Consider the following 12,484-nt stretch of genomic DNA (forward strand, 5'->3'; position numbering starts at 1 on the left):
CCATACGTATTTCACTAACCAAATGATTTGAGCGCGAAGTGTGAGCTGAAATTTTTGTATATATTGACCCCAAACAGAAATATTTTAAGGACTATTTTTAAAGGAATCCATTAAGAATGTACATATCCCACCATAGTCATCTAATGCGAGAGTCAAGTGCTTGCTGATTTTGCTAGAATTACATTTAAGCACATGAAGCACCTTTTGTAGTCATTGTAATCATCTAATCAAAAATTTAAGAAATTCAGACATGAAGAGGGGCATTCTAAGGCTTGTTTATAGGAATCGACTTTAGTATTTCACTAACCAAAATGATGCGAGCATGAAGTGCGAGCTGAAAATATTTGATAATCCGATCAGAAAATTCACATTTTAAGGACTGATTTTAGGAATTCATGAAGAGCAGACAAATCTCTTCAATACACTAATAATGCGAACGTAAGCAAGAAATCAGCCATTTTGAAGCACGTTTGCCAGGATCCCCATAAAAAAGTACAAGACTTTTTATACATTCATAACTTGCTTATTTCTTAACCGATTTTGATGAAACTGTTTTTTTTAATTGTTCCTCTCATTTTACTATTTCCAATGAAATTGCTTCTCTTCTTGGCTTTTGGCTCCCTTTAAAATGGGGCAATCACATTGAGTAGTCATAAAAAAAGAAGCATATGCCACTACATAAAACAATAATAACTCAAAGTGCAATGAAATATATTTGGTGTACATTGACATGAAAATGGGAGATTTTAGTATAACAGGATTATATATCTCGTTAAACCAACAAAAAGAATGTGAGCACCAGGAACAATGAAGACAAAGGCCCTGTGCAAATCATGTTTCATAAAGTTATGAAAAAATGTTTCTTATGTGATATAGCATAACATAAATGAAATATAACATTAAAATGAAAAATAATTTCTTCTTTCCCGCTAAGTTTCTCTTTCTTTCTCCCTCTTTTTCTCCTTTTCCCCGTTTCTTTTTGCCAGCCGATGGGGGGGGGCATGTCCCCCCCCCCGTAGTTACGCCACTGGGCCTGGTGCAGATATCTACATTTTCAGCTAATCAGAATAAATCTATGGAGAGAATATACTAGACAATCATTCAAACATCTAAGATAAACAAATATCAAAGATACATCCACAGACAAATAAATATTTGGTGAGAAAAGACAGGGGGAGAAATGCAAAGTTAGTCATTATCCGCTATCTGCAGATTCATAGATGACCAGTTTGATCAAATTATCTAGCAGGCTAAATATAGTTAAATTAATTTTGTAGAGATCTGAGGAGTGTTGACTGCTTGAAGGAATACTCCATGACTGCTACATGACCTTTACCTTAAAACACACCTTTCACACAATTCTTCAAAAAAATACAGCAAAATCGATTTCTTTTCCTTCCAACAATATGCTTTCAAAAATGAGGTTTCCTAAAAAAAATGATGGAACATGGAGAAACATGGATGCATTCATTTTAATAAATATATACCGCAAGGTAAACTATTGATTTCATTTATCTTTGAACAGTCAAATGACTATTTTTTCAAGCACATAATTAGATTTAGTCACTGGATGAACAGGGAAATTCTCATCCCTTTTTTTGTTTTTGTTGAACTTCTCACATGCTATCTTCATAGCTGTATGCTTCTCTTGCTGGCATGCTCCAAAGGAAGCGGAGAAAGTGCAGAATCTCTGGAATCTAACAATTTCTGCTTTCTACGATTTCTTATGGAGAAAAACCACGTCTCAAAATGACTTTTTTCATAGTAAAAAAAAAAATAATATCAGATGAGACTTTCATTCAAGAATACTCACAGATCTTGAGTCAAGATTCATCAACAAGTACACGTTTTCCCTCCAAAATCAAAATCAAGAAGCAGCAAGAAACCGGAGAAATCAAAATGGCCGATTTGTCCCCTGAAAAGAGCCCCTCCGGGTTTCTTCCATTAATTATCACTCTGTCACCTTGCATTAGAATTCAGCTAGTCAACAAGGTGTGAGATCGCACAGCGCCAGTTCGCTTCTTAAACGAGAAAATTTGCTCTAAAAACACTTGGTTCTGGCAGGTCATTATAATAATCTCAATCATCTCACACTTTTGTGCAAATATACACTGCACCCATGCAGTCAGGATTCAAACATCATGTTCTCAATGTAGTCACCGTCTTCCTGCCTGAATACCTTTACTAAATAATCCTATATTTGTTTTACATTTCGTAGGAATTCAAGACTACTGACTTAAAGAAAACTCTCTCCTTTTTATTTCTCCAAAATTGTATATGTTAATTTTGTTTTTGGTGGTTGTTTTTTTTTTAGCAAAATCATTAAAATTTCTTATAAATTGTTGAGAATAATATTTCAGATTAACTTACCAAGTTGGACGGACGTTGTTCTTTTAATGAATATTTACAAGAATTAAACAATCAGAACTTCATTAAAAAATCTACCTATTCTTCATTTGTAGAATTGTATCTTAATTATATTAAAAAACCACAGTAAGCATTTTGTTTTTGTACACAGAGTTGAAGGGCAATCAGAAATCGCTTCAGTAAATAAAATGTGCAAATACGCTCCTAGATGTTATCTTGAACTTTGATAAGATGACAAAAGAACCATTCTCCAGACGATCGCTTCATATTTATGGTGTCTTTAGTCTTGAAATCTGGAGACTTTCCTGTATTTTCTTGTGATTTCTGTGGCCTGACAAATTTGGTTTGACGGGGTAAATGAGGCGGGAGGAGACGCTAGGATGAGGGATGTTCAAAAGGGTGTGACAGATGAGGATACCGGCATCCTTGCTATCATACAAGATGGGTCTTCAAGACATTCTTCAAGACGTCTCTATTTTACAGGTGTATAAGACTGACAGGGGAGTCTTCGAGGAGGAGAAGGGGAGAGGGAGGAGAAGATGAGAGATGGAAGGGATGAAAATGAGTGAGAAAGATGAAGACATTGAGGGATTGAGGAGGTGGAGGTGGAGAAGCTGGAGAGGAAAAAAAGAGGGAGGAGGTGCGGGACTAGAATATGACGGCTGGGACCATAGAAAAGGTGAAGGTGGAAGATGAGAAAGAAGAGGACAAATGGAAAAGGGTAGGGTGTATAATAGGGAATGAAAGAGGTATAAGAAGATGAGAAGGGAGGAGAGAAAGTATATGTATGCAATATAAGATGCAGATTAGGGAAGGGGAAACTGTAAAGGGATGAGGAGATGGAGGTGGAAGAGGAGAGAGAATGAGAGGGATGGTAAGAGGGAGAGATTAGGTGGTTTCAGACCGCCTCGAAGTTCGCCAGTTCCAGGTATTCTCTGATCGGGAAATTTACCCCGATCAGAAAATACCAGGTATTTTGGTAATGTGAAAGCAAACTACGCGTAATTTCCCCGAAAGAAAATACCCGCTAAATAGTAGGTACTTGGCGAAATTACGAGAACTTTTGTGGGGATTTTTCCAAGGTCACAGGTATTTAGGCGATGTGAAAGCAAATTACGGGAACTTTTATCCCAGCGTGTCGTTGGGCGCGGCGGCGTGGGTGGCTGCTGGGCAAGTGATTTTGAATCTCCCGCCTTGCCTGCTTATCAGACCACACTGCGCATGCTCGTAACTTCGGGAACTTATCCCGAAGGATGTGTTTCGGGGCGGTGTGAATGCAGGAATAATTAACGGGTATTTTTTAGCCTAAAAAAGTTCTCGTAATTTAACGGGGATTCTTGTGATCGAGGCGGTTTGAAACGGCCTATTGAGCAGGAGGTGGAAGACGAGCAGAGGGGAGGGGAACTGGGGAATGTGAGATGGGGTCCAAGCAGAGAAAGAGGGGGAGAGGAGGGAGAAAATGAGAAAATAAAAAGCAAAATAATTATAAAAACAAGCACATAAAAGAATGAAAAATGGAACTGGAGAAAAGTGTACAATGGAGTGAAATAGGAGAAGAGGATAAAAAAAACCTTTAGGAGTTAATGATTCACAGAAGAAACGGCCTGTTTTCTTTTCAGTTTTAACAAGTCTCTCACTCAGTGAGGCTTGGGCAATTGAAGTGACCAGCATCATATATAGATAATTCTTTAGTTCATAATTTACATTCCAAGGAATTAAACTAATCTAAGAAGCAATATGACTACAAATACATAACCAAAGTGTCAAAATCATAATAACTAAATATTTTTCAGCCCAAGTTTACAGTGGACTGTCACGCACCAAGATGCTGGGAATAATTTTTTTTTCAAAGGTAAATTCCTGGCAATTTCATCTGCAACATTTTACTGTAAATTTTATGGCTTACTATAAAAATGTGTATTTTAACTATTAAATTGGGTCATTCATAAATGTCATGTTGTTTTACAATGGGCCAGAAAAAGTATTAAAAAATATGATTTTTTAGCAGTGATATATTATGGAAATTAAATGTTTGCTGCGATTCATTTTCAAAAGTACCAGATTAGACCCTGATATCACATATAAAAAAAAAATGTTTTGGTGTTAAACTACTATATATATGCTCACTTTATATCCATGGTGATGTTATGGTAATCTAGAAAATTTAGGCCGGGTTTTCAAAACATCAAATGAATTCTTGCGTGTGGTCCGAATTCACACCATGAAATGACTGCATCAAAACTATTGCAAGTAGGGCCTAATCTCATGCTGTGAACATTTGGTAATTGACAATACACAAAAGTTTCAGATTACCAAAAATATCTGCTTATACGATCTGTGCATTTTACACAAATTACACTCTCAAATGGATATAATTAGATTGATTTATACAATTGAAAGGACAGGCTCCATTTGTCAGTGAGAAAATTTTTTAAAAAGGCAATTTTCGGAAAGTAGTCTGAATCAGGTGTTTGAAATAAGAGAAAAAGCCTGTTAATCATATAGTCTGTTGAGTTGAGATGAAAGGTACTTCAACGTCCTTTGGCAGATAACATAATTCTCAAGAATTTAGTGGCAAAGTGTAGTAGGAGTATTAATGAGTACCTATAGCACTATAGATTGTCAGTCAAGCTATCTCGTGGCTAAACCATACGAGCAATGATGGGAAGATGTCCGATCATCTCGTGGAATCCTGCAGTCTGTGATGTCAGGCATCGGTAGGATTGTTTAATGAGGACATCACTAGAAAGACCGCATCCTCCATGAGTTTACCATCCATCTTCAGTTTACATCTCATCAACACATACCTGGCTTCTCACTTCAGCTTCACCCTCTAGTCTTATATACAGACTCCGAACTTACCTGGCAAGTCACTTCAGCAACACTCGCTAGTCTTATCTACAGGCTCAACACATGGCTTCTAACTTCAGCATCATCCAATAGTCTCAAATACAGACCAATACAGACTCAAGATACCTGGCTTCTGACTTCACTTTTACCCTTTAGTCTTATATACAGACTCAACACTTACATGGCAAGTCACTTCCTCAACACTCGCTAGTCTTATCTACAGGCTCAACACATGGCTTCTAACTTCAGCATCATCCAATAGTCTCAAATACAGACCAATACAGACTCAAGATACCTGGCTTCTCACTTCAGCTTTACCCTCTAGTCTTATATACAGACTCAACACTTAGTTGGCAAGTCACTTCAGCAATACTCGCTAGTCTTATCTACAGGCTCAACACATGGCTTTTAACTTAAGCATCATCCAATAGTCTCAAATACAGACTCAAGAAACCTAGCTTCTCACTTCAGCTTTACCCTCTAGTCTTATATACAGACTCAACACTTAGTTGGCTTCTCACTTCAGCATCGTCCTCTTGTCCAGCACAAAGACTCAACACTTTCTCATAACTATCATAATGCAGTGAGTGAGTCTTTCATGAAGTCTCCAAACTGCTGCTGTTAAATACATTTTAAGTTTTGTCTTGAACAAAATTTATTCTCTTTCACTAAATCGCTGATCCATCATGAGATTTTAAATTACTCAATATTGAACAGCTCGGGCCAAAATAGAAAAGTTAAACTTGTTTTGTGCTTTGGTTGACCAGGTCTTTCTTAGTCAAATCTGAAAAAAATTCTACATTTCACTGTAGTAAAGTACAAAAGAAATAGCGATGTGTGAGATCATCACCTCTCTAATTATTATTTTCTGCATATGAATATTGTAAAATAAACAATACTTTTACATCAAATTTGAATTTCAATTTTCATGCTTGTTGTTTAATTGTTTGTTTGATTTTTACTCTAGCTAAATCAACTAGATGATGGAATGGACTTGACCTTTAACTCTCATATAAAAGATAAATTCCAGTTCTGGTAACGATCTCAAAATGACTTTTTACAGAATCTAATATAATGACCACCCAAGTGTTTGTTTGTATGAATAAAAAATATGTGCCAAAGGATTCTGGAAGAAATCGTGTAATTGCTGAGAAATAAGCAAAATAAGCACGGATTCGGTCACTTCCGTCGGGGTCTTTATTCCAGCAATAATAATACACTGTCCCACGTGTGCCTATCTGTGTTGGTGATTTTCAGCGTGAACATTTCTCAGCGTAGATTTCAAGATTTCACAAAGTTCAGTTTATGTAATTGTACCAGATCTAGATCCTCGATGATATACTGACGATTAAGCCTGGTTTTACAGACTTTCTCATGAAATCAGTGTTTACTGCAACTACTGGTATTTCTCTTTAAGCTAGTCTCACCTATAGATTCTTTTTCTTCAACTTTTGTCATAGTACAAGTACAACAAAAAAATTCCCGATGAATTTATCTGAAGGTTATGATGAAAGCTGCATGGTAATTATTCTCTTTTACCTACCGGCACCTCTTGCATCTAGAACAACCTACTTCCATATATACTACTGTCAGGAGGAAAAATGAGACAGTTCTAGTTTTCATGCTTGTAAAAATTTGAAATCAACCAGTCAGGACATTAAAGCTAGTATCACCTATAGATTCTTTTTCTTCAACTTTTGTCATAATACAAGTACAACAAAAAAATTCCAGATAAATTTATCTGAAGGTTATGATGAAAGCTGCATGGTAATTATTTTCTTTTACCTACCGGCACCTCTTACATTCAGAACAAACTGACATTTAGAACAATCTACTTCCATGTACATGCTGATATCTTGTGCTTGCTGTAAGCTGTACATGTTTCCTGTTTGCTAAAAAATGATGGTCCCTACATATTGGGGCAGTGTTACAGGGGGAGGGGGAGGGGGATGGAGGCAAGGGAGGCCACCCCTGATCTATCTTTCATTGAAGAGAAGGTAAAAAAATGGAGAGGAAAAGGAAACAAAAATTAAATTTAAAGAGAAGAATATCATAGGTCTTGTTTGTGCAACTCTGTATTACCCATTTTATTCAATTGAGAAAAAAAAATGATGTCATCTTTTGGTGGTCTTGTCCCAACTTCAATGCCTTGCCTACATGAACTAGCCTTCATGTAGACATATTAGAGGCCGTTCTCATTATACTTTCTAAAACTAGTTAACTGGAAACCGATTCAGGGAATCAGTTTGGAAGATCGCTTTGCTAGCGTTCCTACTTGATCACATGAAAGTGGTTTTAAAAATCATTTCACGTAAAGCGATCTTGTTGCTATGGAAACGCTCTCAGTGAGGTGACACATTTTGCGCGAAAATCGAAACCGCAGTGTAGGCATTCTACGCCTGTCATGTGGAGTAGCGCGCAATTCAACCGTTCTCACTACGCGTTAAACTAGTTCCCACTAATAGTAGTGAGAACGGTATCTTAGTTTATCTGTGTTAGCCCCATGGAAGTAACTTGTCTCTAAAAATAAAATTTATATATGAAGGTTTAATGAGCAAAATGTAAAAAAAAAAAACCTCAAGATATAATACTGTACTTTATTAGAAATACCCACTGCATCAACTTGGTATGGGTATCTACCACCCCAAAGGCATAAACTCTGAACAACGGAGTCAACTATGCACCTTCAACCTGATTTTAAGGGTAAAAAAATAATCCAAAGTCAGGTGGAAGGTGGATAATTAACTACAACATGATTAAATAACCAAATAATATATGCATGTTGGCCAAAAAACATGTAAAGGTACTGCTTCGATTTGGTCAAAATATCATCAGATTTGAAGAACAAAGACTACAGTAGAGAAGAGAAATGAAAAAGAGCCATTGATGAAACCATGCAAAAAAAGTATTAACTGTTCTACACACTAATGCTGGGGCCTGGAGTAAGAATGCTTAAAGGGGAAGTTCACCCTGAAAAAAAGTTTATTGTAAAAATAGCAGAAAAACTAATAAAAAATATTGCCGAAGGTTTGAGAAAAATTCATCAAATAATTAAAAAGTTAATAGAATTTCAATTATTTGATTTGTGACGTCATATGCGAGCAGCATTCCTACATAGCGAATGGTAAAAAACCAATGAAATGTCATTTTCTCAGAAAATTGAAAATGGTTTTCACTGTACCTTTTTTATATCAATAGACCAATCATTTCACACCCGATCATGAATGGAAAACAAAATTAAGTCATCAGGAACCATACAAAATTTGAAATTCATGCATTTTATATTACATAACACATGGGGCAGCTGCTCGTTTATGACGTCACAAATCCCAAACTTTGAACTCTAATAATTTTCTTACTCTTTAACGGATTTTCCTCAAACCTTCACCAATATTTTTTACTATTTTTTCTGAGTTTTTTACAACAAAGTTTTCTTCAGGGTGAACTTCCCCTTTAAAGAGAAATGCCAGTAGTTGATTTCATAAGAAAGTCTGTAAAACCAGGCTTAATTGTCAGTATATCATCGAGGATCTAGATCTGGTGCAGTCACATAAACTGAACTTTTTGAAATCTTGAAATCTACGCTGAAAAATATTCACACTGAAGATCACCAACACAGATAAGCGCACGTCGGACAGTGTATTATTATTGCTTTGAATGTCATGACCGACGCTTGACCCAAGTCCTGTGCTTATTTGCTAATTTCTCAGCAATTACACAATTTCTTCCAGAATCCTTTGGCACATATTCTTTATTTATACAAACAGACACTTTGGTGGTCATTTCATTGGATTCTGTACGAACTCATTTTGATATCGTTACCAAAATAAACAGGCATTTACCTTTAAGGAGAAGAGATAGGGAGAGAGGGGGATGAAAAAGGGTATATTTTCCTGTATCATAGTTCCTTTTCACAACAATTATGGTATAAACAATTAATTTTGTTTTGCAAGTAATTTTTCTGGTTCATCTCCCTTATTATATTTATTTCTTTAAATATATTAAGACAATAGGGGTAGAAATAAAATAACAAAAATGAAAAGTGTAAAGAGATTCCCAAGCAAGTGAGCGATCTAGCAAGCAAGCAAGCAATCCCGCGTCCACAAACAACTTAATCAATTCGGCAATTTAGATTGCTTGAGTTACATTCTACTGGCAGTAGTCTCGTCATACACATTAAGTTACATTACTCTCATCACGATACATAACAGGGACGAGGGGGAGGGCCGACATAGCGTGAGAGTGCTTTACCATGATAGCAGCAAACATTAAAACCTCGCTAAGCTATCATCTTTCCCCCTCTCTTTTAGCCTCTCCTCTTTCTTAATGATAACAAAACCTGTTGGTCCAATAACGCACACCATATATCTTGTTTACTCTGATTTAATGAGTTTTTCAGAGCATAGTTATGGCCGTCTAATTATTCCCAAGGATGCCGATATTTGCCGCTTTCTCGGAACATGCGAATTAGAGAGATTTTGTCTTCCCGACTACAAGCCTTTAATCAGCGTGTAGACTGGACTACCACCACCATGACCTAATAATCAAAGCCTGCGAGCTGCTAGTCTTTCCTCTCTCACTCCTCTCAATATCTTCTTGTCACGATCCTACGACAATCTTCAACCTAATTACCAAAGATTCCAACGTTCTAAATTCACGGCTCTTTTTTTTTCTTCAGACCCCGACATGAGAGCTGACCCCAAACTCCATTAGTATTTACTGCGTGAATCATCCAACGCTCCTTGCAATGTAGCATAAAAAAGCTGCACTTAAGTGCTTATCACGTTACACTCCCTTCTAGTCCCAGTTCGGAATGGGTGCACTGGGAGGGGTGTATTCAACGCGGAGAAGGCATGGGAGTAATTAGGCTACCCAAAGGTCTATCATCATAGCTCCTGGCAAGAAGAGCACAAGGACTCTTCGTATCTCGTATGAAATTATACAAAATACAGCTTAAAAATATAGATGACTTCAGCCACTTCTCTAAGCGGGTACATGCTAAAAAGACAATGTTATCTTGGGAGAATACAAGCATAAAAACGACAAGATTTCCCGACTAAACTTAAAAAACTACTAAATACGAGAGAACGGATTAATGCTGGTTATCGTACACTTTTTTAGTTGTTGACAGGAAATCTGCAAGTTCCAATCCTCTACTGCTGTCTAATCCTGTATCATTACTGGATAGCCCGGTGCCTTGTTTCTCAACGAGGTTCTAAACGAGGGTTTCTCCACAGTTTCCTGTCAACTCGTCACAGCTGTTTTGCACTCTTTCACTAGGTCAGGCCTCACCTTACATGACCTTGGTCTTAATCATCAACATGATTCACTTGCATTTTTCCCTCACACTTTGACACAGATTTTATAATCACTATTCTACAATGTACACGTTGCCTTTATCGTTATTATCTTCATCTCCATCACAAAATTGAGCAATGTTTCACATCGTAGAACATTCACCTGTAAGAAATCGTATTTCATTGTCAAAAGCGAGAAAGTACATCATGCTATTATAAAAACTCGAAATAAATTGGGTAATCTTCAGTAACTCATTTGTAAACACACAGGAGATAATCATCATCATTTGAAATGAATTCCTTTGATGATTCATGATTTTCTTGATAAGGGCAGTTCCAGGGTTACGGACATTACATTCAGACATTTTTTTGTGCAACTTTGGGGGCTTACTTTATCAGAAATCATCACTATCACTCTGAACCTACTTGTGGTTATCTCACACAGGTCACCCTGCAGTATTAACAGTTCAAATTTGAATTAGTTTCTATTTATCATTTGGTAGTTATCACGCATAATGCTTGCCGTTACGGACATTACACTTTTGGACATGACTTTTCACCTACCAACGCATTTGTCAAAGATTTTGTGAGTTTAAGCATGAAGTGAAGCCAATTTTCTTCTGTAATGGGTGATAGTTAGATACAACAGATTCAATATATCCTATACATGACCATACATGTTGCTTTAAGGACATTACATTTTTAAAATTATGGACATTAAACCTTGGACCACCTTTTTTAGGTCATTATATTTATACTTAGCATTAGATAATTAATGTAAAACTAATAAAAAAATCTTTTATCCTTTCTCATCTATAAACTAATATAAATTAATTATGCAGTGCTATTGATTTTAAAGTAATGAGACTCAAAGACTGTGCTTTTTTTCAAGAGATAAGATAAATTTGCAAGAAAATGGGGTTTTTGAAGAAAAATATGTCTAAATATATTTCAAATGTGTTCAAATACCACTCATATTATAGAGTTTGCTGAGTTGTATAATACTGAATATATCACTGTAGCACATATAGTATTGGAATTATTACAGATTTCATGATTTTGAGCTCAGGTAACATTTTTGCAGAATTGCCAATAAAAATGTCTACTCGAAACTAGTATATTGTTCAACTTGCAACATCAAGCAAAAGTCCAACATGCATTAATGTGATTGGTTGAAAGTCAAATTGCACTTGATCGTTGGAGTTGCATCTGATAATGCCTTCTACAATAAGCACAGTGGACAATATGGAAAATATTCCTTTGGAGAAGAAAGATAAATAAATAAACTCTGATTAAAGTGTCAACTCCATGTTTAATTTCTTTTAAATCATATCTGGGACTCTAATTAACTATACAATTTGATTTGGAACAAACAATACAATGCATACTCTTCAGATAATCGGAAAATCACATTATCTTGGTTTAATGAACTGTCTATGGGGAAATCATTTGTTTTGTTTATCTCCTTAACTTATTGAAGAAATTTTCCATACATTTCCTTGCTATCTATCAACACATCATCATCTCACACACCTCAAAGTAGCTTGAAAGGACTACCTTCCTGTTAAAATGATTTATCTACTTTATTCATCTATCAGAGTAATCCTTACCCAATATCAATTCTTTCAACTTCTAACCAAAATAAAACAAACTATTCAAAGATCGCTATTCAAATACTTGTGAATTATTTCAAACCGAGCTATCCACAAGGAAGTGAAAGCATGCAGCAAACTGTCATCAATATTCACTGGTTATATTGCTCAAAACACAGGGATATAGTATTTGATATTAACCTCAATGACCTGTGACACTTGCCAACTTTGTAATTTCCTCTCTGCTGATCTACCAAAAGAAAAATGGGTCATGCGAAGGTGCCGATTTCCACGAGAGTTTTGTTAATAGATGAGTATAATGAAATGATAGGATGGTAGAGTGAAATTATGACATGGAGGGGGGGGCTCTAGAAAAAA

The 12,484-nt window shown here is 36.1% G+C and overlaps 1 long non-coding RNA gene across 1 annotated transcript in view; it reads right to left on the reverse strand.

The window, feature by feature from the left end:
• The window catches only part of LOC121408302, a 69,259-nt gene that overhangs the window by 24,511 nt on the left and 32,264 nt on the right, over positions 1–12,484 (reverse strand). The gene's annotated exons all lie outside the window — the stretch shown is intronic.

This window comes from Lytechinus variegatus, chromosome 2 (genome assembly GCF_018143015.1).
Source record: "Lytechinus variegatus isolate NC3 chromosome 2, Lvar_3.0, whole genome shotgun sequence".
In the NCBI taxonomy this organism is placed as follows: Eukaryota; Metazoa; Echinodermata; class Echinoidea; order Temnopleuroida; family Toxopneustidae; genus Lytechinus; species Lytechinus variegatus.